Source organism: Mixophyes fleayi (genome assembly GCF_038048845.1).
Source record: "Mixophyes fleayi isolate aMixFle1 chromosome 12 unlocalized genomic scaffold, aMixFle1.hap1 SUPER_12_unloc_3, whole genome shotgun sequence".
Lineage (NCBI taxonomy): Eukaryota > Metazoa > Chordata > Amphibia > Anura > Limnodynastidae > Mixophyes > Mixophyes fleayi.
Window position 1 is genome coordinate 296,600 of NW_027445897.1, and position 20,605 is coordinate 317,204.

Consider the following 20,605-nt stretch of genomic DNA (forward strand, 5'->3'; position numbering starts at 1 on the left):
GAAATGTACGGTTGATACCTTGTATTTTCAAATTTATACCCTCTTCATCCGGTATTGTACCGAGTTCATTTTCCCGTGTAATAAGCTACACTTTGCACTTTTCAAATTTATGTTATATATTTTTGTACTTAGATTTGACTACACAATAAAAAAAATATATATTTAGTTTTGTTCTTTGAATGCGGCATCTTTGGGTTCTAGTTACACTACTTCCAATCTTTCCCCTATAATGTCCGAGGACAGCAGCTTGGATTGTGTTCTCTACATGCAGCCAGTCTGTATAAAGTGTTTAATCTTCTCTACAAGTCTCTCATGGTCGGCAGTTTTATCTGGTTCATCTGGGCTGATTTATTCACCATCAAATGATGGAAAATACGACAGTAACACAAATATACTGGTAGTAATTATATCTCATACATCACCTGAGCATATCACACCGACGTCCTCAGAATGACCACAATTATTCTCTCCCCATCCGCTGAAAGAGCAATCCCATAGAGCCCGCTCATTGCCAGAACATCTTACATCATCCATCCAGATCTTCCCCGTTCCTGGACCATAAGTAGAACGTGTTGTTGCTTCTGTGGCTTTACCACAATGTAATTGTCTACACACAACATCAGCATCTGTTCTGTCCCAGTCGTCATCACAGACTGTGCCCCATTCTCCACTGTGATAGACTTCTACTCTGCCGTCACATCTACTGCCTCCATTAGCCAGACGTAAGTCATTGCTTTCTGCATTAATACACAGAACGTACTAATATTAATACTTTTAATACTATATTATGATACCTTATTAATCAGTAATCATTTATGTTATCATTGATTCTCTAGTACATGTAACTTGCTAATCTATCTAGTTGGAGAACTAGAATAAACATGAACAAAGGCAGTTTATCTATTCAGTAGTGTAATAGTGTCTAGTGTAGATCTATTTAGGAGTATATAGTATGGGCCTGATTCATTAAGGCATGCAAAAAGAATGTATTGTGCGTTTTTAAAGAATGCACGTAAATCGGGTAAATCGGGTATTCAAGGTGGAGCATATACAGGCAATACGTTCCTTGATTAATATGGTAGTAACTCACTTACATGACATAAAATGCAGAAAGGTTATTTATTGTACTACATGATACCTTATTACTCCTGATTGACGGGAACACACAGACGTTCACTTCCTTCATTAACCTCTTTCTCCTTATTCCTAGACACTCATGTTTCATGACAATCACTGTGTATTAACCCTGATAAACATTACTACAACAACCTGCACTATTGCATGATGTAAAAAATCCTTTAACTGATTAGTACTGCTTTGAATGGGTGTTACTATTACTGGGCATCTTCACTGATATTTTTCATACTGCTGGGCATTAATTAGCATTATCAGGGGCACAATCACTACCATACTTGACCTTTCTGGGGATTATTACAGGCATATTATATTGATCTTCTTTACAGAGTCTTACTCGCACACCTGGGTACTGGCATCAGACTGGCAGATAGTTACCACTTATACTCGGTCGTCCAGTTGTAAAAGTGCTCATTTGTGGCTTTATATCTTAGCGCAGCTGCCTGGTCAGTCTTATTTCTCTTATCTTATTCTATTTATTTTGCACTATTCCATGTTATTCAAAACCCTTTGGAGCAGACCTTAGTCATATTATTACACATTTGCATTGAAAAATTATAACACACACACACACCAAAGGTTTTCTTTTAACTTTCAAACTATTTTTTATCAACTATTAATAACATCAAAATAATTAAAACATATAACTTACATAACAAAAACTTTAACCTAACAAACTATAATATAAAAAAAATCAAATATAATGTTTTTTTTAAATAATTCTAAATATTTTGCTATTTTTCGCCTCTTCTTCTCTATCTTTGAGATTAATACATCTGCAGGTGGTACTTCCTCTGCACCTGGAAAAAGGAAACAGAACATTTAACCTCACAACATTATGACATTTGGTAAACATATCTGTGCTCTATGGGTGCAAATTTGTCCCACAATTATATAGCTCGGCAGAGTTCACAGTTACAACATTAAGAGAAATTTTATGCAAAATTCATCTTAGTGTGGACACAGTACTAGAGAGCTGCATTTTAGAGGCACATATAGATATATTGAGGGGGATGTCTTGGCAACAAACACTTATTTGGCCCATGATTTCAGACATCTCTATAAGGGCAATTTTTTCTGAGGGCTACACTTTTATGCTGCAGAGCAAAATATAATACTATATTTTAAAATCAAAATACTTACATTCTTCAGCAGGGGCCTGGGATTTGTTCCCTGCCTGCTCCTCCACCTGGGTCTCCACCACTACTGTCATGGCCAAAAGTTTTGAGAATGACACAAGTATTGGTTGTCACAAAGTTTGCTGCTTCAGTGTTTTTAGACATTTTGTCAGATGTTGCTATGATATACTGAAGTAAAATTACAAGCATTTCATAAGTGTCAAAGGCTTTTATTGACAATTACATTAAGTTTATGCAAAAAGTCAATATTTGCAGTGTTGACCCTTCTTTTTGAAGACCTCTGCAATTCGCCCTGGCATGTTGTCAGTCAACTTCTGGGCCATATACTGACTGATGGCCGCCCATTCTTGCCTAATCAATGCTTGGAGTTTGTCACAAATTGTGTGCCTCTTGAGGATTGACCACAAGTTCGCAATGGGATTAAGGTCTGGCGAGTTTCCTAGCCATGGACCCAAAATTTAGATGTTATGATCCCCGAGCCACTTAGTTATCACTTTTGACTTATGGCAAGGTGCTCCATCATGCTGGAAAAGGCATTGTTCATCACCAAACTGTTTTTGGATGGTTGGGAGAAGTGGATCTTGGAGGATGTTTTGGTACCATTCTATATTCATGGCTGTGTTCTTAGGCAAAATTGTGAGTGAGCCCAATCCCTTGGCTGAGAAGCAACTCCACACATGAATGGTCTCAGAATGTTTTACTGTTGGAATGACACAGGACTGATGGTAGCGCTCACCTTTCCTTCTCCGGACAAGCGGTTTTTCAGATGCCCCAAACAATGTCAAAGGGGATTCATCAGTGAAATTGACTTTACCCCAGTCGTCAACAGTCCAATCCCTGTACCTTTGCAGAATATCAGTCTGTCCCTGATGTTTTTTTTCAAAAGAAGTGGATTCTTTGCTGGCCTTCTTGACACAAGGCCATCCTCCAAAAGTCTTCCACTCACTGTGCATGCAGATGCACTCACAGCTCCCTGCTAACATACCTGAGCAAGCTCTGCACTGGTGGTGCCCCGATCCCACAGCTGAATCAACTTTAGGAGACGGTCCTGGCTCTTGCTCGACTTTCTTGGGTGGCCTGAAGCCTTCTTCACAACTATTGAACCTCTCTCCTTAAAGTTCATGATGATACGATAAATGGTGCAATCTTACTAGCAGCAATATTCTTGCCTGTGATGCCATTTTTGTGCAAAGCAATGATGACTGCACGTGTTTACTTGCAGGTAACAATGGTTAACAGAGAAAGAACAATGATTTCAAGCACCACTCCCCTTTTAAAGATTCCAGTCTGTTATTCTTACTCAATCAGCATGGCAGAGTGATCTCCAGCTTTGTCCTCGTCAACATTCTCACCTGTGTTAATGAGAGAATCACTTACCTGATGTCAGCTGGTCCTTTTGTGGCTGAAATGCAGTGGTAATGTTTTTGGGATAAGTTCATTTTCATGGCAAAGGGGGACTTTGAAATGAATTGCAATCCATCTGATCACTCTTCATGACATTCTGGAGTATATGCAAATTGCCATCATAAGAACTGAGGCAGCAGACTTTGTGAAAAATAATATTTGTGTAATTTTCAAAACTTTTGGCTATGAGTGTACAATGAGGGGTCCTTCCCAGGATCTCCATGTCTTCCTCCAGGTGTGGGGAAAGTGATTATAGTGCAGTGGGGAAAGGGACTGTTTGTGGAGTGGCAAAGGGGTTGTTTGTGGGGTGGGAAAAGGGCCTTGTCCTGGGGTTTCGTCTGGGAGTCCTCCTGGACCTCCTCCTGTTGATGGTGGAGTCACTGGTGGCAATGCTCTGTTGAAAGAAATATGACTCATTAGTATTTCCTTAAATGTTATCTCTCTCTTCCACGTGGTTGTTCCAGCGGCGCTGCAGTTGTTCAATGGAGCGTCTGCTCCCCAGCTATGTCTGAGCTGAACTCTTGCAGCCCTGTAGGCTGCGTTTTTATGCTCATTACAAATATAATGAGCAGCTGGGCCAAGACAGTGGCCAATTAGCCGAGTAAGGGCCCACAGCTTGATGCCTGAGCAAGTTAGTAACCGGCATGTTTACAAGTGAATGAGACTCTTCAACACTCTACTCACTGATTGGCTCTCAGGCCATGCGTGGGTGTATGCTCATAAGGTGCGGATTCCTTCTATATTTTCAGGCGCCATCTCCGCACTGACACTTGGTGCAGGAGACAGACGCCTGCACCTTCTTGGCAGCCGCGTCCCGTTGCCTAACAGCGGGACGCTATCTCTGCTCACCTGTCGGCAGTCAGCATGTCTGACCGCCAAAATATCCCTAACCCAATCAGGATACACCTTATGGTATATAAAGCACCCTCTGACACATGTCTAGTGCCAGAGTATTGGTTCACTCCTGATCCAGCGCTTCCTGAACTTCTGATCCAGTGTTCTTCAGTTCTGACTCAGCTTTCTGTTACTATCCTGTGTTTCGTTTTGGTACCTCGCTGCCTGGCTGGTTTGACTATTTGGCTTGACCTGACTTCTCTCTGGATCCTCCCTGTGTACTGCACCGCTCGGGTGGCTCTGACCTGGATTGCCTGACTACGCCTGTCTACTACTGTCGCTACACGGGTGACTGTCTTGGAGAACCCCGACCTGCGTGCCCTCTGCAGCAAAGCCCAAACTCCCTTGCGGGGATCCCTGGTGAATACCGGGGGTACCTTAGACTCCGCGCCTCCCTGTTCAGTTGTGCCAATACCGGTTAGCGTCCATCTCTGCAATTCCGTGACAGTATACTCTGGCCATATGAGTGGACAGGACGAACCCTCAGCTCAGGACCTTTTGCTCCACTTGACCCACAGAGTGGATCAGCAAGACTCCAATCAAGCACAACTCTTCAATGTCTACAAGGGGTTGTTTCTCATTTAGACACCCTTCAGGGGTCTCTTCCAGCATGCCAGATGGCCTTAGCAGTAATAGTTTTCTCCGCAGCCACAACGTCTACTGCCAGCACTGCTAGTTCCAGAAGCCTATGTATTCCACCGCCGGAGAACTATGAAGGCGATCCTAAGAAATGTCAGGAGTTACTTAACCAGTGCGCTATTCAGTTTGAGCTTACCCCGGAAAATTTCACCTCTGAGAGGACCAAAGTGGCTTATATAATTTCCGTCCTCTCTGGTCAAGCTCTGTCTTGGGTTTCTCTCCTCTGGGAACGGGATGATCCTATGCTTCGAGATTCTTCCACCTTCATTAAGAATTTTCAGAGTGTTTTTGATGAGCCCGGCTGTGTTTCCTCCGCCGCTTCTGGCCTATTAGCTCTCCTTCAAGGTTGACTCACTGCTGAGCAATATCCTAATCATGCTGGTAATCATATCTGCAACGGTTCCATCAATCGCATTACCAGTTCCTTATGGCTGGCGGTAGGAGCGCTTCACTCTGAGGGGATAAGTTTCCTGATTCTTCCTCAGTTTGTCAATTCGGTTATTCTGGGCCTTCCCTGGCTTAAAGCTCACAATCCACAGTTCGAGTGGTCTCGTGCCCAAGTCATTTCTTGGGGATTCATCTGCAAACAACATTGTTTGACTGCTGTACATTCTCCCAAGTCTTTAAACTCTTGTCTAGCCTTTACTCCACAGCCTACTCTTCCTGAGGCCTATGCTGAGTTTGTAGATGTATTCAGCAAATCTGCAGCCGAGTCCCTGCCTCCTCATCGACCCTGGGATTGCCCCATTGACCTCGTACCCAACAAGTGCATCCCTAGGGGCAGAGTCTTTCCCCTATCTCTCCCAGAGACTCAAGCCATGTCTGAATACGTTGCTGAAAATCTTGAACGTGGTTTTATCTGCAAGTCTTCTTCACCGGCGGGTGCAGGGTTCTGTTTTGTCAAAAAGAAAGATGGTACCCTTAGACCCTGTATTGACTACCGGAAGCTGAATGCTATTATGGTGAAGAACCGTTATCCGCTACCTCTCATATCAGAAACCAAACTGGATCTTAGAGGGGCCTATAACCTTATCAGCATTCGTGAAGGTAACGAGTGGAAAACCGCTTTTAATACAAGAGACAGGCATTATGAATACCTCGTGATGCACTTTGGACTTTGTAATGCCCCTGTGGTTTTTCAAGAATTCATCAACGAAATCTTTAGAGATCTTTTGTATCAATCAGTAGTCGTCTACCTTGATGATATCCTGATCTTCTCCCGGAACATCACCTCTCATCGAGATCCCGTCAAAGAAGTTCTGTCTCGCCCAAACTCCCTTGCGGGGGTCCCTGGTGAATACCGGGGGTAAGTTAGACTCCGCGCCTCTCTGTTCAGTTGCGTCAATACCGGTTAGCGGCCATCTCTGCAATTCTGTGACATATAACATCTGAAATGGCAATAATCTATGGCCAAATAACTATAATTAGCCTCCGCGAATCATTTGCAAACCTCTCATTACAGGCAGATAACTAGTTTGGGCGTTCATCATCCTACACGTGCCCCTGACCACCCACATCTTCAGACGTATCTGGAACTTCGTATATTTTATCTAATGCATGAATAAGTCCATGGTGCAAATAATTCTAACGTCCAACCTTGTAGTTCATGTGCTGAATGTAATCTGGTCAATGTGGAGATGTCCCAGCATATATCCCACTTGGGTAATGTTTATTTTATCTTTATTTTATCTACAAAGGCTGTTAAGCCCTCCCGGTATTTAGCATCCAGTAGCAGGTAATAGCCAAAAATAAAGTGGTAAATTGTTAAAAGTTCACAGCATTTATTTATATAAAATTTAATAGACACTTATATCAAAGTTGAATATAATCGGCATAATTCCCGGTATGTGCGGCTGGATGTTAGCGCCGCTGCCTGATATCCAGGCTTTAGGTGTTCGAGCAATCTGTTCATTCAGTGTTAGGTATGAGAAAGTCAGTTAATGTTACTGAGCTCAACGCGTTTCATTCCACAAACGTTAGTTATTCGTGTAGCTAACAGTATTTCTACACAATATAGTTTTAATAATACATTATATTTATAACTGCTGTTTTTGCACAGTTGCGTAATTCTAATGATTATATTCCATAACCGTGTATATCAGCATAAATAAATGTAAAAATAGATACAACTAAAACATAAATACATTAATTAAAAATAGTAATAAAATATTAAAACAAATATAAAAATGAATATACCCATTTCAGTGAATTAACCTTAATGGAATAATGGATTATAAATTCAAAATAACAAATAAAAAATTATAAATGACAATATTAATCAGTATATCACAACAACATTGCCGTATCTTCCAATGGCTTATTAACCTATAGACCAGCTAAGCCATGTATTTATGGTGTGTATAGATGTATAAAGACCAGCTAAGCCATGTATTTATGGTGTATATAGATGTATATAGACCAGCTAAGCCGTGTATTTATGGTGTATATAGATGTACATAGACCAGCTAAGACGTGTATTTATGGTGTATATAGATGTATATAGACCAGCTAAGCCATGTATTTATGGTGTATATAGATGTATATAGACCAGCTAAGCCATGTATTTATGGTGTATATAGATGTATATAGACCAGCTAAGCCATGTATTTATGGTGTATATAGATGTATATAGACCAGCTAAGCCGTGTATTTATGGTGTATATAGATGTATATAGATCAGCTAAGCCATGTATTTATGGTATATATAGATGTATATAGACCAGCTAAGCCATGTATTTATGGTGTATATAGATGTATATAGACCAGCTAAGCCATGTATTTATGGTAAGATGAGATAGCGCAAAACTCAAATCGATATAAAAATTTATTACAAATACATGTGTATCAACAATAAAAATAATAAGCAAATTGCTTCAATATACACTCTGGTTAAATAAATCAAATGTCGAGGGAGACTTGACAGTTATGAGACTAAGTCATTGGCATAATATCGTTACAGATGTCATTGTAAAAATATATATCACTGGAACAATATCACTTAATACTTGTAAAGTGAGTCGGGCTCAGTATCCTCCACCTACAGATTTAGCCGTGTCGGCAGCCGTTTCAGGTAGATCGCGGAGAGCGGATTTCATCTTACTTACTGGAGACTTGGAGACGTGGCATCTTCTCATCCATACCCCGGGGTTGTATCAAGTTTATTTTACCTGTTGATTATACATCGCTCTCCGCGATCTACCTGAAATGGCTGCCGACACGGCTAAATCTGTAGGTGGAGGATACTGAGCCCGACGTATATACATCGCTCTCTGCGATCCACTCGAACGGACGTTGATACGGCTAAAGCCATGGCTGGAGGACACTGAGCCCGACGTGCAGGTTTGATGTCTATGCCTTCATTTATACAACTCAGTATTGTTTGTTACAACATCATCTCCACGAGCCTCTAGAGCGGGGAATACAGGTTGCTGAACCTGTTCATTAATTGATATCATATGCTCCTTTTTCAGCATGTTATATTTTTTCATCAACTCGGACTTACTAATTGTCAAATGACATTCTGAGGAGATTGACTATATCGAAGTGTATACTCAGATCAGTCTGGAAATCAACTTAACGAGACTGACACTCAAACGGAAGCCCTCTGTGGTTTCCCTGAATCTACATCTCAATTGGTGTCTTAATTGGCCATTTAAGCACTTTTGCCAATTGGCAGTATTTGTTTATCTTCACTGTTCACTGCATGCTGATAATTGGATATTTGATGCATTCATATGAAGAATAATCTTATATGTATAGCGTTAATCACAACAATAATAACCTTATGGAACCCAATTCCTATGATGCTGATGATATTTATCAGTTTCTGAGGTTCTTTTGAATCAGGCTACATGCTTTGTATGACACACTTTACAAGTATTAAGTGATATTGTTCCAGTGATATATATTTTTACAATGACATCTGTAACGATATTATGCCAATGACTTAGTCTCATAACTGTCAAGTCTCCCTCGACATTTGATTTATTTAACCAGAGTGTATATTGAAGCAATTTGCTTATTATTTTTATTGTTGGTACACATGTATTTGTAATAAATTTTTATATCGATTTGAGTTTTGCGCTATCTCATCTTATCATATTAGCTTTTATACCTTTGACGGGTCCAGATCCCGTTCAGATAGCTGCATCTTGATCGATTGATATAGGGTAACCAGCGCCCCGTATATGTGTGTTTGTTTTGATAACGTATTTATGGTGTATATAGATGTATATAGACCAGCTAAGCCGTGTATTTATGGTGTATATAGATGTATATAGACCAGCTAAGCCATGTATTTATGGTGTGTATAGATGTATGTAGACCAGCTAAGCCATGTATTTATGGTGTATATAGATGTATATAGACCAGCTAAGCCGTGTATATATGGTGTATATAGATGTATATAGACCAGCTAAGCCGTGTATTTATGGTGTATATAGATGTATATAGACCAGCTAAGCCGTGTATTTATGGTGTATATAGATGTATATAGACCAGCTAAGCCATGTATTTATGGTGTATATAGATGTATATAGACCAGCTAAGCCGTGTATATATGGTGTATATAGATGTATGTAGACCAGCTAAGCCGTGTATTTATGGTGTATATAGATGTATGTAGACCAGCTAAGCCGTGTATTTATGGTGTATATAGATGTATGTAGACCAGCTAAGCCGTGTATTTATGGTGTATATAGATGTATGTAGACCAGCTAAGCCGTGTATTTATGGTGTATATACATGTATATAGACCAGCTAAGCCGTGTATTTATGGTGTATATAGATGTATATAGACCAGCTAAGCCGTGTATTTATGGTGTATATAGATGTATATAGACCAGCTAAGCCATGTATTTATGGTGTATATAGATGTATATAGACCAGCTAAGCCATGTATTTATGGTGTATATAGATGTATATAGACCAGCTAAGCCGTGTATTTATGGTGTATATAGATGTATATAGACCAGCTAAGCCGTGTATTTATGGTGTATATAGATGTATGTAGACCAGCTAAGCCGTGTATTTATGGTGTATATAGATGTATATAGACCAGCTAAGCCATGTATTTATGGTGTATATAGATGTATATAGACCAGCTAAGCCATGTATTTATGGTGTATATAGATGTATATAGACCAGCTAAGCCGTGTATTTATGGTGTATATAGATGTATATAGACCAGCTAAGCCATGTATTTATGGTGTATATAGATGTATATAGACCAGCTAAGCCGTGTATTTATGGTGTATATAGATGTATATAGACCAGCTAAGCCATGTATTTATGGTGTATATAGATGTATATAGACCAGATAAGCCGTGTATTTATGGTGTATATAGATGTATATAGACCAGCTAAGCCGTGTATTTATGGTATATATAGATGTATATAGACCAGCTAAGCCGTGTATTTATGGTGTATATAGATGTATATAGACCAGCTAAGCCATGTATTTATGGTGTATATAGATGTATATAGACCAGCTAAGCCATGTATATATGGTGTATATAGATGTATATAGACCAGCTAAGCCGTGTATTTATGGTGTATATAGATGTATATAGACCAGCTAAGCCGTGTATATATGGTGTATATAGATGTATATAGACCAGCTAAGCCGTGTATTTCTGGATAAAGCATAAAGATTTGTCTTCTGTATTCAGGATAGTTACAGTCTTGAAGTGAATGTGTCACTACCGGTGGTCTTTGAGTATAGTCATTCTATAGTTCTGTTTCTTATTGTTTTTTCCCCCTCACCCCCAATCTCTTGTTCTGACTTAATGTAGTTTGTTAGTGATATCGGGATCAGATTGTGTTGTCTTGTAGTAACCGTCAATGATCAAGTTAATCAGGAATATTTTGCATTCTGATATCTAGTTTCCATCACCAGTAAATATAATGGTATAAGGATGGAACTGTATCTCCCTATAGTGAGGACCAATGATCTAGTTATTAGGGAATATCTTCCATCTGGTATCTATCTCCCATCATATCTCTATCTAGTTCCTGAGATGTCAGTATCCAGCTGTGAGTGATCATATACACTCTGTGTCCTGAGACTCTACATGAAGTGAGGATAACAGTATAAATGCCATTTAAGTAGAAGTGGGATATATGCTGGGACATCTCCACATTGACCAGGTTACATCCAGCACACGACCTACAAGGTTGGACGTTAGAATTATTTGCACCATGGACTTATTCCTGCAGCATTAGATAGAAGTTATGAGCTGTAACTGTCATTTCTGTTATCTATTTATATTTTCTTACCATAGAACACCCTGAATCGAGCACTGAAGGCTTTTCTGTGTATTAGATTGATCTAAGAGATTGGAAACCTCTGCAGACAGCAGACATCAGGTGTTACACAGATGTTGTAATTGATGTGGTGTCAGAAACAATTCTGTATTTTATTCTTATGATTTAACCTTTAAGAAAAAAAATATTTTTAAATCTGCATTTACTTACAGAAACATGTGGGAAAGTAGCACAATACATATAGGATTCTGTATATTATCACTGCGGGGACATTGCTGCCTTCTGCTCTATAAAGAAGACTTATGTATAATTCTTATTTTTCCCTCATAATTTAAAATATATAAATTATGATTATGTTACCATAAATTAGAAAAATAATTAAAAAATAAAATTCTGCCTAACTTAATCCACCCAGACCCGGTGGCTGTGTCCGTCCAGCCAGGTACATGACAATGTAGATACATCACATCAGCCATTAATCAATCACATGAACACAAATAAAATCCCTTTGTTGATGCTTGTCTTGGACATATAGAAAGCCATAGACGGGGTCTAGTGGCCATTCATGGTCCTGGCACTCAAACAATTTGTCTTCAAAGATAAATTCCTGTGGGCTATCAGCGCACTATACCGCAACCCTCAACAGTCCTCACCAATGTCCTGATCTTTACCCTAGTCCGTGGACCAGACAAGGATGCATTGTATCCACATTAATATCCATGTTGGTAATCAAGCCCCTGGCTGGCAGAGGCAGATACAACCCTGACATCTCGGCATCGCCACCAGCACATCCCACTATAAAGTCGCTCTCTTCACCGACGACGTCCTCTTGACTCTCACTAAACAACTCACATCTCTCCCTGATTTATTTATGGAACTGTCCGAGTTTGGCTCAGTGATGGGATATAAAGTAGACAACAAGTCCGTGGCCCTATCCCTTTACATTCCAGACCACATGAAGAAGCTCTTCAAGCTCAACTTCAGCTTTCAGTGGAAGCCGGATGATTAAATTCCCCGGGTCAATGATAGAGTAAATGTAACTTTTCTTTAAGTTGTGCAATTAAGTCTATGTTCCAAATTCATTATTTATTTATAGATTTCTTTAAAAAAAAATGTAATCAAGTTTACTTAAATGAAATATTGCATTAAAAATAATATTTATATTGTTGTATAATTCTACTTGTTTCGTTGAACAACAATTGGATGATTTTAATCAAATTAAGTGAATTTGTTATAAGTAAATGTGAAATTTGAGTTGTGCAGTGATATTACACTATACACACACCTAATATACACACATCTAATAATACAAATATAACCAATAATATACCTAATACTCATCTAGCCAATAATACACATATACATAATAATATACATATTTTTACTCATATACCTAATAATACTTATATAGCTAATAATACACATATATCTAAATAATACTCATATAGTCAATAATACACATATACATAATAATAAACATAATTATACTCATATACATAATAATACTCATATAGCCAATAATAAACATATACATAATAATAAACAAAATTATACTCATATACCTTATAATATACATAATAATACACATGTAGATAATATTACACATATAGATAATAATACACATATACCTAATAATATACCTAATAATACACATATAGATAATAATATACATATAGATAATAAACCTAATAATATACATATAGATAATAATAATATATATATAATATTATACATATACCTAATAATATACCTATTAATACACATATAGATAATAATACACATATGGATAATAATATACATATACACAACAATATACATAATAATTTACATATGCATCATAATATACATATACCTAATAATATACCTAATAATACACATATAGATAATATTATACATATACCTAATAATACACATATAGATAATAATATACATATACACATCAATATACATAATAAATTACATATGCATAATAATATACATATACCTAATAATACACATATAGATAATATTATACATATACCTAATAATATACCTAATAATACACATATGGATAATAATATACATATACACATTAATATACATAATAATATACATATAGCTGTAGTGCCCAGCAATGTATTAATTACCTGGCATCACAACTTGTTAATAAATGGGTTTTATTTATATGAAATTATCAGAATTTGTATTTAACTAGAGTTTGAGAAATGTTTTAATTTTGTTATGTCATTTGTAAAACCCTCAAACATACATTATTATTCTCAAAGACCTCTTTGCTCTTATCAATATTTCTGGGAGCTGCTATATATTGATTTCAAATTAAATTATAAACAACTACATAAACCCCACAAAACAGTACATGGAATTACCTAATTACTTTGTATAATAATAGAATGTTTGCGGAGTTAAGAAATAAAACAGCTGTCAGACATAAAAGTACTTGTGGTTTATTCAGAAAAAAGTTCCACAAAACATAAGTTAAATTAAAATAAATAATTTTTCTTACAGTAGCTGATAAATATATTATAAGGATGGAATTATCTTCTATATAGTCACTAATGTCATTAATATAGATATTGGACTTAGTGTAACACACATTAATAGAGGAGCTTAGAGCAAAGCCGTAGAGTACAGTAGATGTAATAATACAAGCTGTAATATATCATGTCGTATATAAGGAATAATACTTTGTAATTTGGATACTAAGCCCTTGTTTTATAATAACCAACTGTAGATAAACCCAACCATGATTCATTTCAATAATAATTAATTATTTACCTAATTATTTACCAGTTTACTTAACAAAACAGAAACACAAAACATTTATAAGATTACTTACGTGATGTTGTTGAATCCCAGTGAGATATCCAGATTATGATCATTATAAAAGCAATTCTCAGGAGTCTCTCCCGGTCCATGTCTTCCTGTATAATCTCCTCAGTATTATGGACAAGACTAAGAAGACTTCAGTCCAGGGAACAACAGACAGCAAGAGGAGCAACACAGAGCAAGTTCCCCACTGGTTTCTATCTTATAGTGATACAGTGGGATGTTCAGATCCAGCCTGCCCCCAATACACTGTGTTATGTAAATAAGTATGAGGGGTGGAATACATCTGCCTCAATTCCCCCCCCCTTAATTCCACACCCTCTTCATGTTCTCTATATTAACCATGTTGTAAGAACCACTGATATTGTATTTATAATTAGAGAATCTCTGACATCACCATAACTGTCACATTATATGTATAATCCTAGTTACCTGTATCTCACATCGTTCCATCATTGTAGGATGATTCCCATTATATATAACCATGGATAGATGGCTAAGTAGGAACTTTAAATTGTAATATAATAATATAAACTCTAACCATTCCTTTTTTATTTTCAGACACTTAAATTATTTATTGCAAAAGTAAATGAGCAGTGTTGTTTCATTGGTGTAATTAACAAAGGGAAGAACAGCACCTAAAATGTCTGTAATCAGGCGCTGAACTATCAATGAAGATTGGGATAGTATGATTTCAGAGAAGTACTAGCAGCATGTGGTCTCCTACATGGTAACCAAACATTGGTCAGTCTATGTCAGGATGATTTTTATACAGAGAAATGATGGGATCCCACCCTCTCCCTCTCTCTTTACCTTTCTCTCCCTCTTTCTCCCTCTCTCTCTCTCTCTTTCCTTCTATCTTACTCTCCGACTCCCCCTCCCTTCTAACCCTCTCTTAATCTCTATCTCTCTTATTGTTTCTCTCCCTCTCTCCCCCTGTCTCTGTCCCACTCTATCCCTTTTTTGTCCTCTTTCTCCTTTTCTATCTCTCTCCCTCTCTCCTGCCTCTCTCCCTTACTCAATCCTCCCTCTCTCTTTCTCCCTCTTTTACTCTCTCCCTTTCTCTCTCCTCCCTCTAACTCTCTCTCTCCTCCTTTTTCTCACTCCCTCTCTCCCACTCATTCTCTCTCCCTCCCTATCTCCTCCCTCTCTCTTCCTCCATCCCCCTCTCTTCCTCTCTCCCCATTTCTCTCTTTCTCTCTCTCTCTCTTTACTCCCTCTCTCACTCTCTCCCCATATCCCCCTTCCCTCTCTCCTCCATCTCTCTTTCTCCCTCTCACTCCCTCTCTAACCCTTTTTCGTCCTCTTTCTCCTTTTCTTTCTGTCTCTCTCCCTCCCTCTCTCTCTCCCTTCCTCTTTCCTCCCTCTCTCTTTCTACCTCTCTTACTCTCTCCCCATCTCTCTTTCTCTCCCTTCCTCTCTCCTCTCTCTATCCCTTTATCTTCCTCTTTCTTCCTTTCTCTCTCTCTGTTTTGTCTCTCTCTCCCTTTCTCATTCTGCCCCTCTTACTCTCACCCTGATCCTCCATGCTTTATGGGATCTCTCCCTATTGTCAACAAGTCATTACTGACTTCTCCCACTGGCATTGCTTGGCCAGGCTGGTCACTCACTAACTGCAACCCAATGTGATGTGTATGTATCTGCTGCAGCTGGATGCTCTGGCTAAATCCTCCTGACCTCTTACTTTGGATGGAGACAGCTGGGTATTGGGCAGAACATTGACTCAGGACTATTGGTACAATACAGGACAGCCGAGAGATGTATTAGAGGGTGAGCTTTAATCTGTTAGTCACAGGAACACAGTGGTATCTTAATATAGGGGAAGTTTACTGTTCATAAAGCTCTTATACAAACTGTTCTGTTTCACACCACATGAAGACAATGATGTTATACCATTGACATTGGTGAATAGCCCTTCTATTATTGTTTTTTAATGCAGGACAATTTGGTGGACAAACCATCCTCTTTTATCAATTCAGGATGATCCTCTTATACCCCATAGGTAAAAGTATTGTCAGTGCTAGATAGAGTCAAGACCAAACATTATTTTGGAACATAAGACTCATTTATGACGTCCCTAGATCCCAACACTAGGTCTCATCTAGAGTTGGACACAAGTCTAACTTTCAAGCAGAAATTTCTGATTTATTTAACTGTGTAACCATCAAATGATATGAGCATTGGTGCTTGGTTCATTTTGGATTTAGGGATATGTTGGGGATTTTACTTATTTAATTATTATTATTTTTCTAATACTTATTTAAAATGCCAGTCATCATCATCATCAAATTGATGATGAACGGCATATCTAGTGTAGCGTATCAAAAAAATTACTGGATAGAAATTATAGAGAGAGCTTTGAGAAAGTATGAGGCACTTAGTAATGCACATGAACATTTTCTTTATGAAGCAATTACATTTATTTTAACTCATAATTACTTTATGTTTGAGCATCGTTTTTATTTACATATTATGGGGACGGCCATGGGGACTCGCTTCGCCCCGAATAGTCAGAATAGTTATGTTTTAAAATTTGCTCATACTTATGATCCTAATTGTATTGAATTTTTGGACCTGTCTTTGAGGGTTATTGATGGCTGCATCACAACCAAAACATTCATACAGAAGGTTGATGTGACATATTTGCACTAAAAAAGCTCACATTATAGACCATGGGGGATAATATTCCCAAAGGACAGTTACTAGGACTCAAATGTAATTGTTTGGATGAAATCACTTTCGAATCACAGGTGAGCGAATTAATACATATTTTCAGAAATAGGGGGTATGTGGAGACAGTTTAAGAGAAAGCTATTATGGAGGTTAATCAAGTGGAGAGAAGTTCTCTCCTTATGACGAAAATTGAAAAATCCTTTGCTGAATTCTTGATATTCCGTAAACAAGATACTAAGGATGAATTTATTCAGGCATTTGTATCTAAATATAATAAAAGTTCAGGTGACATTGCCAAAATAATCAGAAAGAATTATCCCATACTCCAAGATCCAATTCTTAGAAATATCCTACCCACAAAAAAAATAATAATTTTCAAGAAGAATTGCAGTATAAAGGACTTGCTAGCTCCCAGTCTCTTGTGAGACGAAGTGGATTTGGGAAGTACATCAACTAGTTACCCTGATACATCAGAGGGGCGGTTATGTTGGTTTTTTTTTTTTTGTAAATCTCTTTTTTATTGAAAGATTGAACAGCTTTTACAAACATATCTATTTTGCATAGAACAATGCATTAAGGATATTCAGAAATCTTACATAAAGACACATGTACATGAACACGATTCGACAGTAGTTCAGCATAAAAATAAAGTACCATTTAGTATTCAATAATACATCATGTAGGGATGGGGGCAAGACAAAGAGGAATAGAGAGAGGGAGAGAAAGATAGAGCGGGAGAGGGGGGGGAGAGAGTAAGGGGGGTTCATTTATTCCACTGAGGATATAGTGGTGAATCCTTGAATTCGAGCCACTCAAACCATATGTAATGATATTCCCTGTATTTGTCCTTTGAGGAATAGAGTATGTCGTCCATTATTCTATAGGATTCTATTCGGGCAAACCATTCTCTAATGGTAGGGATATTCGGGGATCTCCAATGTACTGGAATCACGGCCTTTGCCGCGTTGCTAAGGTTTTTAATTGTTGATTTTTTGTATTTAGAGATTGTCATTTTATTATAATTCAATAACCAGTATTTGGGGCAATTGGGTGGCTCAACGCCCGTTATTTCTTTAGTAATTAGAAGGACTGCATCCCAAAAAGTTCTAAGAGCTATGCATTCCCACCATACATGTAACGGAGTGCCCGGCGCCGACATACATCGCCAGCACACGTTCGACATTCCAGGAACCATCCTAGCCAGCAAGCTAGGACATCTATACCATCTAGTCATCACCTTATACTGTGTTTCCACCACCCGTATACTGACCGAGCTCGACTGGGTGCGTAAGAAGATATCTTTCCATTCTTGTTCAGATATCGAGCAAGTCAGCTCCCTCTCCCAGTGTCGTATGAAGGTGGGTTGTTTATTAAAGATGTATTCAATGAGATTACCATAGATGAGAGATAGAGTATGTCTAGGATATAGCGGAGAGGTACATAAAGATTCAAACTGTGTAAGCGGCCGCCCCACAGACTCCCGTACCTCCAAGGATCCGAGAAAATGGCGGAGCTGTATGTATCTCCAAATCTCCGCATTCGGAAGTTTCCATTTAGATTGGAGATCGGCGAAAGGCAAGACCCCAGACGCGTCCACCAGCTGGCCGACCCTGCGGAGCCCCGCCCCAATCCAATGTCTGAATGTCTGTCTAGCAAGTCCTGGGGGAAACCCCGTGTTGTCAAATATCGGGGTCAAAGGTGAGTGTCGTGAGGAGATGTGGGGAACCGAGCGCAATCTGGCCCATCTAGCCAGAGTTGGTGTAACAGTCGGGTGAATGACTTTAGGGAGTGGGTGCAGCCATGTTGAAAATTGAAGTGCCTTGCCTGCAACGTAGCTCTCGATCCAGACCCACTGTTTGTCCAGTCTCTGTCTCGTCCAGTCCACCACCCTATTTAACATAGCCGCATCGTAATATAATGCAAAGTTGGGGAGTTGTAGTCCCCCAGCGTGCTTGCGCATATAAAGTGTATCATGTTTAAACCGGGGGCGTCTACCCTTCCACACAAAATCCCTGACTGCTTTATGTAATGTCTTAAACCAATAAGTGGGGAGGTGTATGGGGAGCGTTTGAAGCAAGTAGAGGATCCGTGGTAATACATTCATTTTAATCACATTGACTCTGCCTATCAGGGAAAAGCCCTTTGGGCACCAGTTTCTCAAGTCCCTACAAATTGAGCTGGTGATAGGAGTAAAATTGTCTTCAAAAATCTTTGTGTTGTCTTTGTTGATAAACACCCCCAAATATTTGAGTCGTGATGGATGCCACGTGAATGAGAATGCTGGCTTCAGGCCTTCAACTACTGCCTCTGGCGCAGAGATGTTGAGAGCTACCGATTTTGAGTAGTTAATTTTAAAGCCAGATAGCTCGCCATATTGCTGAAATTCTGATAGTAAATTAGGGATCGAAACCACAGGGTTAGTGAGTATTGCCAGGAGGTCATCCGCGAATAGGGCCAATTTAAAGCTTTTGTCCTCCATCTGTAGACCAGAGATATCAGGGTTTGCCCGGATAGAGCGGGCCAATGCTTCCATACACAAGATAAAAATCAAAGGAGACAAAGGACATCCCTGTCTGGTACCGTTAGATATTATAATGGGTTCTGATAGTTCCCCATTTACTCTGACCCTTGCAGTTGGCTGCGTATACAAGGCGGCAATTCGAGCCATACTCCGAGGGCCTAAGCCCATGTGACTAAGTACCCCCTTCATAAATTCCCAATCTACTCTGTCAAATGCCTTTTCGGCATCTGTGGATAGTAAAACTGTTGGGATATTGGCAGTATGTGCATATTGTACTAAATTGATTATCTTAGTGGTGTTATCCCTCGCCTCCCTCCCTGGAACAAACCCCACCTGGTCAGAGTGAATGATTTGGGTCAAATATGGTTTTAATCTATTTGCTATCAGCTTAGCGTAAAGCTTAATGTCCCCATTAAGTAGAGAGATGGGCCTATAGCTAGCACATGAAGCTGGATCTTTCCCTTCTTTTGGCAATACGGTAATCTGAGCAGCTAGCGTTTGAGGGGAAAAGTGTTTCTGGGCAGAAATAGAGTTAAAGGCCTGTAGCAAGAGAGGGGCTAGCTGTGCTTTGAAAGTTTTGTAGTAAAGAATGGTGAAACCATCCGGCCCCGGGCTTTTCCCTGATGGTGTCGTCTTGATCGCCTCTTCCAGTTCCTCGATCTTAAAGGGTTCTTCTAATAATTGTACGGCATCCTCATCTAATGTGGGAAAATCTATGCGCTTAAGGTATTCTGCTATGCGAGCCTGTTTGGTCGGGTGGTTGGCTGTGTTCAGCGTGTCGAACAAATTGTAAAGCTTAGTGTAATAGGTCTGGAACGCCCCAGCAATATCAGTGGTGTGAACTAGTGTGGACCCTGCGTCTGTCTTAATCTGAGGAATATATAGTTGGGCTCTCTGTTTGCGCAGAGCACGCGCCAGAAGCTTCCCTGGTTTATCTCCCCACTGATAAAACTGGTTCTGACATCTACGTAGGTCGTGTTTAATTTTATCTGACATTAATTGGTTCAGAGTCTTCCTGGTTTCTGTCAATTCTGTCATAACAGAGGGATCTAAGAAAGATTTGTGTCGCGTTTCTAGTGTCTTGATTTTTTCTAGGAGTGAGTCCCTATAT